General features: G+C 53.7%; 1 long non-coding RNA gene across 1 annotated transcript; it reads left to right on the plus strand.

Annotated features, from left to right (window-relative positions):
• Window positions 1-454: 454 nt before the first annotated feature.
• On the plus strand, window positions 455-3584 carry LOC109255436 (uncharacterized). The gene is made up of 3 exons (XR_002075244.2): window positions 455-718; window positions 1262-1361; window positions 3334-3584. It is a non-coding gene; the product is annotated as an uncharacterized LOC109255436 (long non-coding RNA).
• The last annotated feature ends 5678 nt before the right edge of the window (window positions 3585-9262 follow it).

The following is a 9262-nucleotide window of genomic DNA, read 5'->3' on the forward strand; positions in this document are numbered from 1 at the left end:
GGGTTAGAGGATGCAACCAACACCCAAGGACACACCGCGGGTGAACAGGTCGTGAGACAGGAGTTCGAACCCGGCCCCAACTGACTCCAGGACCTGAGTGCTTTACAGTGATGGTCTCCCACCTTTTCTCTTATCAGCACCTGGAGCCTCTGGCAAAAGACCCTACTCAGGAACAGGTCCCAGGTTGCCTCCTCTCTGTCTGCCTCCTCCATTAAACTATGAGGTTTTCAAGAGCAGGGCTGTGGCTCACGACGCCTCCACCCCAGTCCCGGGAGGCTGGTCTTGGGTCTGCTGCACACAGTAGGCGTCATTACTCCTTTGTTGGTCTGGGTGCAGCAAGAGGCCGAGCAGAGACAGGGGGCTCCACCCTCCCCTGCTGCCCTCCCCCACTCCCACCCCCACCCCCGCCCAGAGCAGGTCCTTGCTCGCTTTCCTTTCCCGGCTCCATCTCAGAGCCTGCTAAATGCTCCTCCTGGCTTCACTGAGACTCTCCTTACAGTGCTTCCAAAAATCTCGATGAGCCTTTGCATTTTAAGCAGACGCGATTATATCAGATCTCCCCGTCTTCCAGTGGCTCAGCTCTACCCAAGTTTGATGAACTGATCTCAGAGAAATCCCATCAGCTGTCGGCTTTGCTGAGACTCAGGCAATGACATCTCCCCGGTTTGCTCAGGTTTGATGCGAAGGAGCCGCTCCTGCCACAAACCTTCAAGGCCAGGTGAGTGGAATAAAGAGTTTTATACAAATGGCCCCACACCGCCAATCTGGGCCGTCCTGGCTGGCTTCTAGCTCCCTGTGGTTTCTGGAAGGCTGAGAGCCGACAGACAGCAGACCGAGGCGGGCGTCAGGGATGCAGCCTCTCTCGGCTTGATGGTAATTGGCAGCATTTCCGTGCATTTCCATTCAGGATTATGCCATAAATTTACTTGGCTCCAAATGGGGATGCTCACAGCAAGGAATGCAGTAGGGAAATAGGAACAGGGTGGGAGGGGAGCGGGAGAGTGCCCCTCAGACTCGGCCTAAGCATCTCAGGACACGCCCCAGTCCCTCACCCCAAAGCTGGCCTTCTCTCCCAACCCCACAGGCAGCCCTGTCGCTGGCTGAGCCTTCTGGGGCGGGAAACCTGAGGGGCTACAATCCCAAGGAGCAGCCACCTAGGCTGTGGCTTCAGGCATCAGGACACAGCACACGGGTGGGAGAGGGCATCCAGCAGCCTCTTCAAATTCTCACATTGGACTGTCGTCTCCCCCTGGCTGCTCAGCTGGCCGGAACAGGTCTTTCATCGGCCATCGTCGTCCCTGGAACCCAGAACCGGGGGCGCAGAGAAAGCAAAACAACCGGGATAGATGTGGCTTGGAAGGGTATGTTTCCCTGCAACGTGGGCCCGGTAGGAATAATGACTTATAAAGAGGGGAGGAATAATCTGCTTCGCGGGGGACCCCTGGAGGAGAAATGGATGTGTGAGCACCGACACACCGATGCAACACCCCGGCAAAGGTGCTTCTCCACGCCCGGACACTCCCACACCTCCACGTTCACTGACACCTGAGTGCACCAGCCCGCTGGCTCACAGGCACTCGAAGCATAAAGACGCACCCCCATATACCCACGCCCGCAAACTTAGCGAGGACCTGTGCTTGACTTGTAATGAGGTTTTTTTAATGAATATCTTTTGCAAAACTAATTAAGAGGGATCGAAGCCCAGAGCAGAGCTAATGAGCTATTCAAATACCCTGGCATCAGCCCCACTGGTGAGGTTCCGGGATGTCTTGAGCTACAGGCAGTGGGGAGAGACGCCCCCTCCAGGGTTCTCTCTGTAGCAGAGACTCCGTGTCGGTCTTGCCAGCCTCCCTCCCTCCACGGGGCCTCCAGCTGGGATGGGGGGGGTAGTGAATGGGAGGGGGCGCCCTGTGGAGGGGATAGTGCCTTGGAACACTGATCCTCCAATGTCCCCGACATCGGGATCACCCAGAGGGTTGGGCCACCCCCTGAGTTTGATTCACCAAGTCTGGAATGGAGCCCGAGAACTTCCATTTCTAACACCCTCCCTGGTGATGCCGCTCGTGCTGCCGGCCCGAGGACCACACTTTGACAACTTGTGCAGTCACAGGGCTTGAAGCAACAAGGGCTTGACGGGGAGACGCCAAAGACTCCAGATCCTGCTCTGACGGGAAAGGGCCCATCACACCAAAGAGGATTTAAACCCTCCCAAGGATTCTAGGGAGGATGGAGTCTCCCACCCTCCCTTTGATGTCCTGTCCCCACACAGTGGCCACGGCTCATCCACAGCCGTTAGGCCATCCAAGCTGGCCCAGCCCTGGCAGCCTGGGACCCCCATTTCACAGATGAGGAAACTGAGGCACAGAGAGGTGAAGTGATGCACCTGAGGTCGCCCAAGGAGAGCTGTGATCCCAGCTCAGGTCTCCAGCCCCCTTTCTGATGAGCTTCCTGCTTTGTCCCACAGTCAGAGACCCAGTACAGGGAAGTCCGATGGAGGCTTCAGATAGTGATGAGACAGGACCCAAAAAAGTTGCATGAGTAGCATGAAGCCGGAGGAACAGAACTTCCGGCTCTTTCTGCTTTGTCCCCCCTCTAAGACCTAGAACCAGCTAGCATGAAAAGCCCAAGTCATGGCCGCTCCCCACAACCCCCTGGCCACCCCACGGAGTTGCATTGAGCCAGGGAGGGAAGCTGATGCTGAGTCAGCACAGACCCGCCCAGCAGACCCTGCCAATTTCTCCTCCAACTTACCTACCTCGCCCTTTGTTTATTGGTCCTGCCGGCGACACATGTAATGCATTGATCTTACACCTAAACAGCTGCCTGCAGAATGCTAATGCCCCCAGAGGCAGCAGAGCAGGCGACTGGGAACCGGTAGGAAGACCCCTCAGACAACATTCATCTATCTCTCCATCTGCTTAAAGCCCACTGCCCAAGGAACTGACCTGGAAACGGTGGCAGGGGGGACTCCACGGTCCCTGCCCCCTCGCCTGCTCTCCCAGTACAGCCTCAGGACTGAGCCTGGCTGGGACCCAGATTCTCCCATTTATAATTAATCATTATTGGCTGGTCGAGTCAATGAGTGCAGTGAACTGGGCTGGGCTGGAGCAAGAGAGAGAAAACAACTAAAATCCTATGAACATCACTGAGCCTGCAGAATTTCCCCTGCATGCTCTGAACACTGCAGGCCCTTTCAGGCTTCAGACCTTTCGAAGAGAATTTTTGCTTACCATTTATTGCACACCTGTGGTCTGCCACGCACCTCACATGCACTATCACCAGCCCTTACAATAACCCTGGAGCATTATTTGCTTTGTTCTCCCTCATTTATAGGTACAAAACAAAAAAACGGAAAGAGCGGACCTGACTTGCTGAAGCTCACACAACCAGCAACTGAGCCAGGATTCGAACCTCTTTCTTTCTGACTCCCTGACCTGCTTTTTTTCTGCTCTGTTCCACTTTTCTCACAAATCGTCTTCCTCGTGAACTCCTATTCATCCTTCAAAACCCAATGTAAACGTGTTCTCTCTTATGTGAAGCCTGCCCCCCTCATTCTCTCCATCCACCTCATCCAGGCAAGGTTAGTCATTATTAGAATTCTAAATGAAGTTCTTTTTTTTTTTTTTAACGTTTATTTATTTTTGAGAGACAGAGCACAAGCAGGAGAGGGGCAGAGAGAGAGAGGGAGACACAGAATCCGAAGCAGGCTCCAGGCTCTGAGCTGTCAGCACAGAGCCCGACGTGGGGCTCGAACTCACAAACCATGAGATCATGACCTGACCCGAGGTCAGACATTTAACCGACTGATTCACCCAGGCGCCCCAATGAAGTTCTGATTTAGTGTAGTTAGTGGTATTTGACTGGAGGATCCAGGAATGCCTGTATTTTGTTCTGCTAATTATCCCTCCTCTTTGAGTTACACACGCAAGGAATAACAACAACAACAAAAAGCCCCTTATTATTAGCTGGGTCAGCGTCTGGTGTGCCTGGGGCATAATTCCTACCCACAACCCTAAATCCAAACCTTATCACCCATTAGTGGCTGTGGAATCGGATGGAGCCTAAATCCCCACCCCTTGAGTATGGCTGGGCTTAGCCATTTGCTTCTAATGCACAGAATAAAGCAAAAGTGACACGGCCCAGAGACGAAGTCATAAAGGCACGGTGGCCTCCTCCTTGCCCATTCTGTCTTAAAGTACTCATTCTGGGAGGAGTTAACTGCCATGTCGTGAGAACACACGGCAGCACACAGAGACGCTTACGTGGCCAGGAACTAAGACCTCCTACCAACAGCAGGTGAGAAATTGTGGCCTCCCACCCACAGTCATGTGAGCACAGCACCAGGGAAACAGCTCCTCGAGCCCCAGTCAAGCTTCCGGATCACTGCAGCCCCAGCAGACATCCCGATTACAGCCACATGAGAGACCTTGGCCCAGAGCCACACCAGCTAAGCCGCTCCCAAGTCCATGGCCCACGGAGACCGTAAGATCATTTGAGGCCACTAAGTTTCAGGGCCACTTGTTACACAGTGATAGATAACGAAAACAGTGGCCAACCCCAGAGCAGTGGAAACTCTAGAATCATTTGAAAAGAGAACGAGGCCTAAGGCCTGATTGCAGCCTTGGTTCCAGAAATTTCTCTATGGGCTTAGGGTTGGCAACCCAATCAGAAGAGGCGGCTGGGGGACTTGTCTTAAAGGTGCCTTTGAATTACAAGTACACTGTTCTCAGGGGCGCCTGGGTGGCTCAGTCGGTTAAGCAATCGACTTCAGCTCAGGTCATGATCTCACGGTTTGTGGGTTCGAACCCCGCGTTGGGCTCTGTGCTGACAGCTCGGAGCCTGGAGGCTGCTTCGGATTCTGCGTCTCCCTCTCTCTCTGCTCCTCCCTCTGCTTGCAGCCTGCCTCTGTCTCTCTCAAAAATAAATAAAAAAAATTTTTTTAAAGAATACTGTTCTCGTTTCAAATTTTATTTCATGCCGTTTTGGAGGAGAAATGCTAATGGAGGTTGTGAGGAGTTCAAGGCCCGACACCGACACTCTTGGCTCAGCTTCTGGTCCCACCATAAGGACAAGCTGAGTGAAAGCATGGCCTCCCTGTCTGCTGGTAAACAGGACCCAGCATCCTAAATCTGACCAAATCAGATTCCCTTTGGGGGATCAGACATGTTCCCTCCCCTCCCACCCCCATAGTTTTTTGCTCTCACAGTGTCTTGTCCATCCTGTCTCACTCTGTCCCTTTGCCTTGTCCTGGCCCACATCTAACCTACCTGAGTGTCCTCAGCCCGAGGCCTGACCCAGAGGCAGAAGAGACAAGTGAGGGTAGCTTGTGGGACACGGGAGTCAAGAGCTCTGGGTAAGGGGTGGGGGGATGCTCCCAAAAAGTCAGAGCCAGCATCTTCAAAGATGAGAGAAGGCACAGCGAGCACACAGAAGGCCAATACGGCTGAGAGCAGAGAGCAAGTCTGAGGGACAGGCAGACGAGGAGAACTGGTAAACAGGCAGAGGCAAGCCGGGCCTTGTAAGTAATAATTACAATGCGATATTTATCCCTAGAACAGAGGGGAGTGGCACGATCAGATCCATGCTCGGAGAGAGCTCTGTGGTTCTTGGTGGGAAATAGATCAAGGAGTGGCCAAGAGGATGCAGGGGGGCCTCCTGAGTGTCCTTGTATGTCCCCAGTCAAGAGGCAATCGGTTCCTGCGATGGCTAATTTTGTGTGCCAACTTGGCTGGGCCACGGGGTGCCCAGACGGCTATCCAAGCATTATTCTGGATGTTTCTGCGAAGATGTTTTTGGATGAGATTAACATCTAAATCTGTGGACTTGAGTAAAGCAGACTGTCCTCCACATCGTGGGTGGGCCTCATCCATCCTGTCTTCCCATGAGGCCACCTTCCTCTAGCTTCTTAGATTTGGATTCCCCCCGGGGTTCCCTCTGCCCCACCACACAGGCCCCGGGGAGCTCCGTTCAGTCATAGGCCTGTGATGGTGCACAACACGGCCTAGGCACAAGAGCAGAAGCAAGTCTGGTCCCTCCCGCCTGCCCCAAGGCACCGGCCCAGCTTCACAGGCTCTTGACCAAGAGCCCCCAGGACCTAGGTTCTGGTCTGCTGCTGATAAAGATAGTGATAACCACACAAAGTATGGACCAGTGTTCTTATCACATCACATATATAAACTCATTTGATCCCCTCGACAACCCTCTAGAGAGGCATTATGATGATATCCACTTTATAAATGAGATAACTGAGTCCCAGAGAGGTTCAGCAACTTGCCCAGAGTCACACAGCTTTTAAATCAGAGAGCGGGGATTCAAACTCAGCAGTCTGGCTGGCTCTGGAGTCTAGGACCTTTTTAAAATTGTGGTAAAACAGGGGCACCTGGGTGGCTCAGTCCGTTGAGCGTCTGACTTTGGCTCAGGCCATGATCTCACGGTTTGTGAGTTCAAGCCCCGCATCAGGTTCACTGCTGTCACCTCGGAGGCTGCTTTGGATCCTCTGTTGCCCTCTCCTTTTGCCCCTCCCCCACTTGCACTCTCTCCCTCAAAAATAAATCTTTTTTTTTTTAAATTGTGGCAAAATATACATAACATATCAGTTACAACCCATTTTTAAGTGTATAATCCAATAGCGTTAAGTACACTCACCCTTTTATGCAGCCCCCACCCTCCATCCACAGAGCTCTTTCTGTCTTGCCAAACCAGAACTCCGCACCCATTATGCACCAGCAACCCCACCCCCTCCCCACCAGCCCCTGCTCAGCTCTGTTCTATTTTCCGTCCCTCTGAATCTGACTTCTTAAGTGGAATCACACAGTATATGCCCTTTTGTGTCTGGCTGACTTCACCTCGTATAGTGTTCTCAGAGTTCATCTGTGTTGTATCATGTGTCAGAATTTCCTTCCTTTTGGAGGCAGAATAATCTGCTCGAGTCCCTGCCTTTGACTCTTGGGTACACACCCAGAAACAGAGTCTGGAATCTGAAGTGCTACGTTCACCTGTCCCCTAAACTGTAGACTCTGCCACCAAGGCAAAGAAAATCACCCCGTGTCCCCCAATCTGCTCACCCCAGTTGGTCTTCCTCCAGGTCCCGGCTTCCACTCGCCATAATCCCTATCCCCAGCGTAAACCTTCCCGAACTCCAGGCTTTTATCCACAACTGCCTCCTGGACCTCTCCACCCCCATGTCCCACAAGCATCTCAACCCCAACGTGTCCCATTGGGACGTTCAGTCTCCCGCCCTCCACGCATGTGCCTTCCATCCACCCACCCAGCCCACAACATCATCTCGGCTGCCAGCCTCCCCCCGCCTCCTGCCCTCATTTACACGAATCTCTCCACTTCCTTCCACGTCCACCCCTCTCACTTCCCGGGCCAAGCCATCCTCTGCCTGGACCACTGCGTCTTCCAGTTTCTCTGCATCCTCTCTTTAGAGCCTGACAATCAGGTCAGTATGGCAGCCATGATCACATCAGAACTTCCCTGCCTTCTGTTGCTTATAGGATAAAGTCTAAAGCCTTTACCAAGGTCGGGAAGGCCTCCAAGCTCTGGTGCCTGCTGCTTTTCCCGCCTCCTTTTATGTGCACCCCTGTCCCTGGCCTTCTTACAGTTTCTCCAAGGAACTCGCTCAGTCATACATCAGAGTCTTTGCACATACTGTTCCCTCTGCCTGTAACACCCTTCCTCCCCACGCCCATCCCACCACCCCTTAGCCTGGCTAGTTCCTACTCGCTCTTTAGGCCTCAGCCTAAATGTCACTTCCTCAGAGAAGCCCCCCACCCCTCAGCCTTGACCCCCAGGCTACATGAGGAGCCTTATGTCGGTCTTACACAGCCCTGAGCTCTTTGCCTTCACAGCAACTACCAAAACTTACGATGATGTGACTGTTAGGATAATTATGTGTCTCCTCTCTGCCTTCTCTACGTAATTATCAGCTCCGAGTGCAGGGTCTTTGCCTGTCTCCTTCCTCACTGTATCCACAATACCAATGCTCAAAAATCATGTTTCAAATGCCTCTTATGGAAAAACAAAGTGCCTGACGTCAGAAATGAGCGTCAACCACAGGTGAATTCCACCAGCCCCACCCTGCCTCAATAAGAGTGTGGCTTCTCAGCAAACTCACACCAGCGGTCCCACACGGGTGCCCGGGGACAGGCACACGCACACACACTTGGGCTCGCACCCACAGCTACACATAGACACACGGGGCCACGCAGACACAGGCGTGGAGAATAGCGTGGTCCCCCGGTCCACACACTCACAGATACGCACGCACACAGACCTGCGAAGTCACAGGTACGTGACAACCCGTGCTTCGTCACACAGGTGGTGACGCACCCGCAGCCATAGTCACTCACACGCGGACACGAGCGTCTGCGTAGCCGCGCACGGAGCCTCACATCCGCAGGCCCGGTCACGGACACACAGCAGGGACACCTCACCCAGTCGCTCGCCTCCCTGCCGACACACGCTTGTGCACACACAACCAGGTTTCAGGCGATGCCTGTCCGAAGCCTCAGGGCTGGGACAACCCTCCTCAGCTCTCGGATCAGAGTCTCTTCCCAAGACCCTCCCGAACACTTCTACCCGCTTCCAGCACTTTCTGCCCCCTCTCTGAGGCTTTGGCCCACCAGCCCAGTTCACCCCAGTTCCCAGACTGTGGTTCGAGGCGGGAGCAGGTGGGAGAGGCATGACCAAGACCACTGGTGATTACTGTTCTCGTGCTCTTTTCTGCATCTCCATATAAAATTACTCTGATTCTGGGGGAAGAATTCAAATGAGAAAATTCACAAACAATGAAACTGGCTGGGTAATGAGAAGCCATTGTCATTTCTCGGGATCAGAACGCTTCTCACCCTGGAAAACGGGAACTTAATTACGGACAGGAGTCTGATGTTGCCATGGGGGTTGCTGGGAAGAACCGGGATCAGAAAGGCACCTCAGGAAAGCAACGAAGTCCTCTGAGGCTCAGTTTCCTGCTGTGTCAAAGGCTGAGAAGCCCCCCGGCCTTCCTCCTTCTTGTATATAAAGCTCAATTGACAGCATTTAGTGAACACCCACTGTATGCCAGGTGCCCGACGCATACGCAGGGCCTCGGCTTTCCCCTGCCCTCCTGCCCTGGGTCACACACCCCGGGGGACTCTTGGGATGGGGGGCTGGGTAGGAGAGCCGGACACTCCTCTGGAGCCCCGAGAGCTCCCTGTGGTCTCATCGGGACCCAACCCACAGCAGCCTGCCTCCCGCCAACCCCCTGGGGTCCTGTCTA

This window comes from Panthera pardus, unplaced genomic scaffold (genome assembly GCF_024362965.1).
Source record: "Panthera pardus isolate Hobbes unplaced genomic scaffold, ASM2436296v1 HiC_scaffold_11, whole genome shotgun sequence".
In the NCBI taxonomy this organism is placed as follows: Eukaryota; Metazoa; Chordata; class Mammalia; order Carnivora; family Felidae; genus Panthera; species Panthera pardus.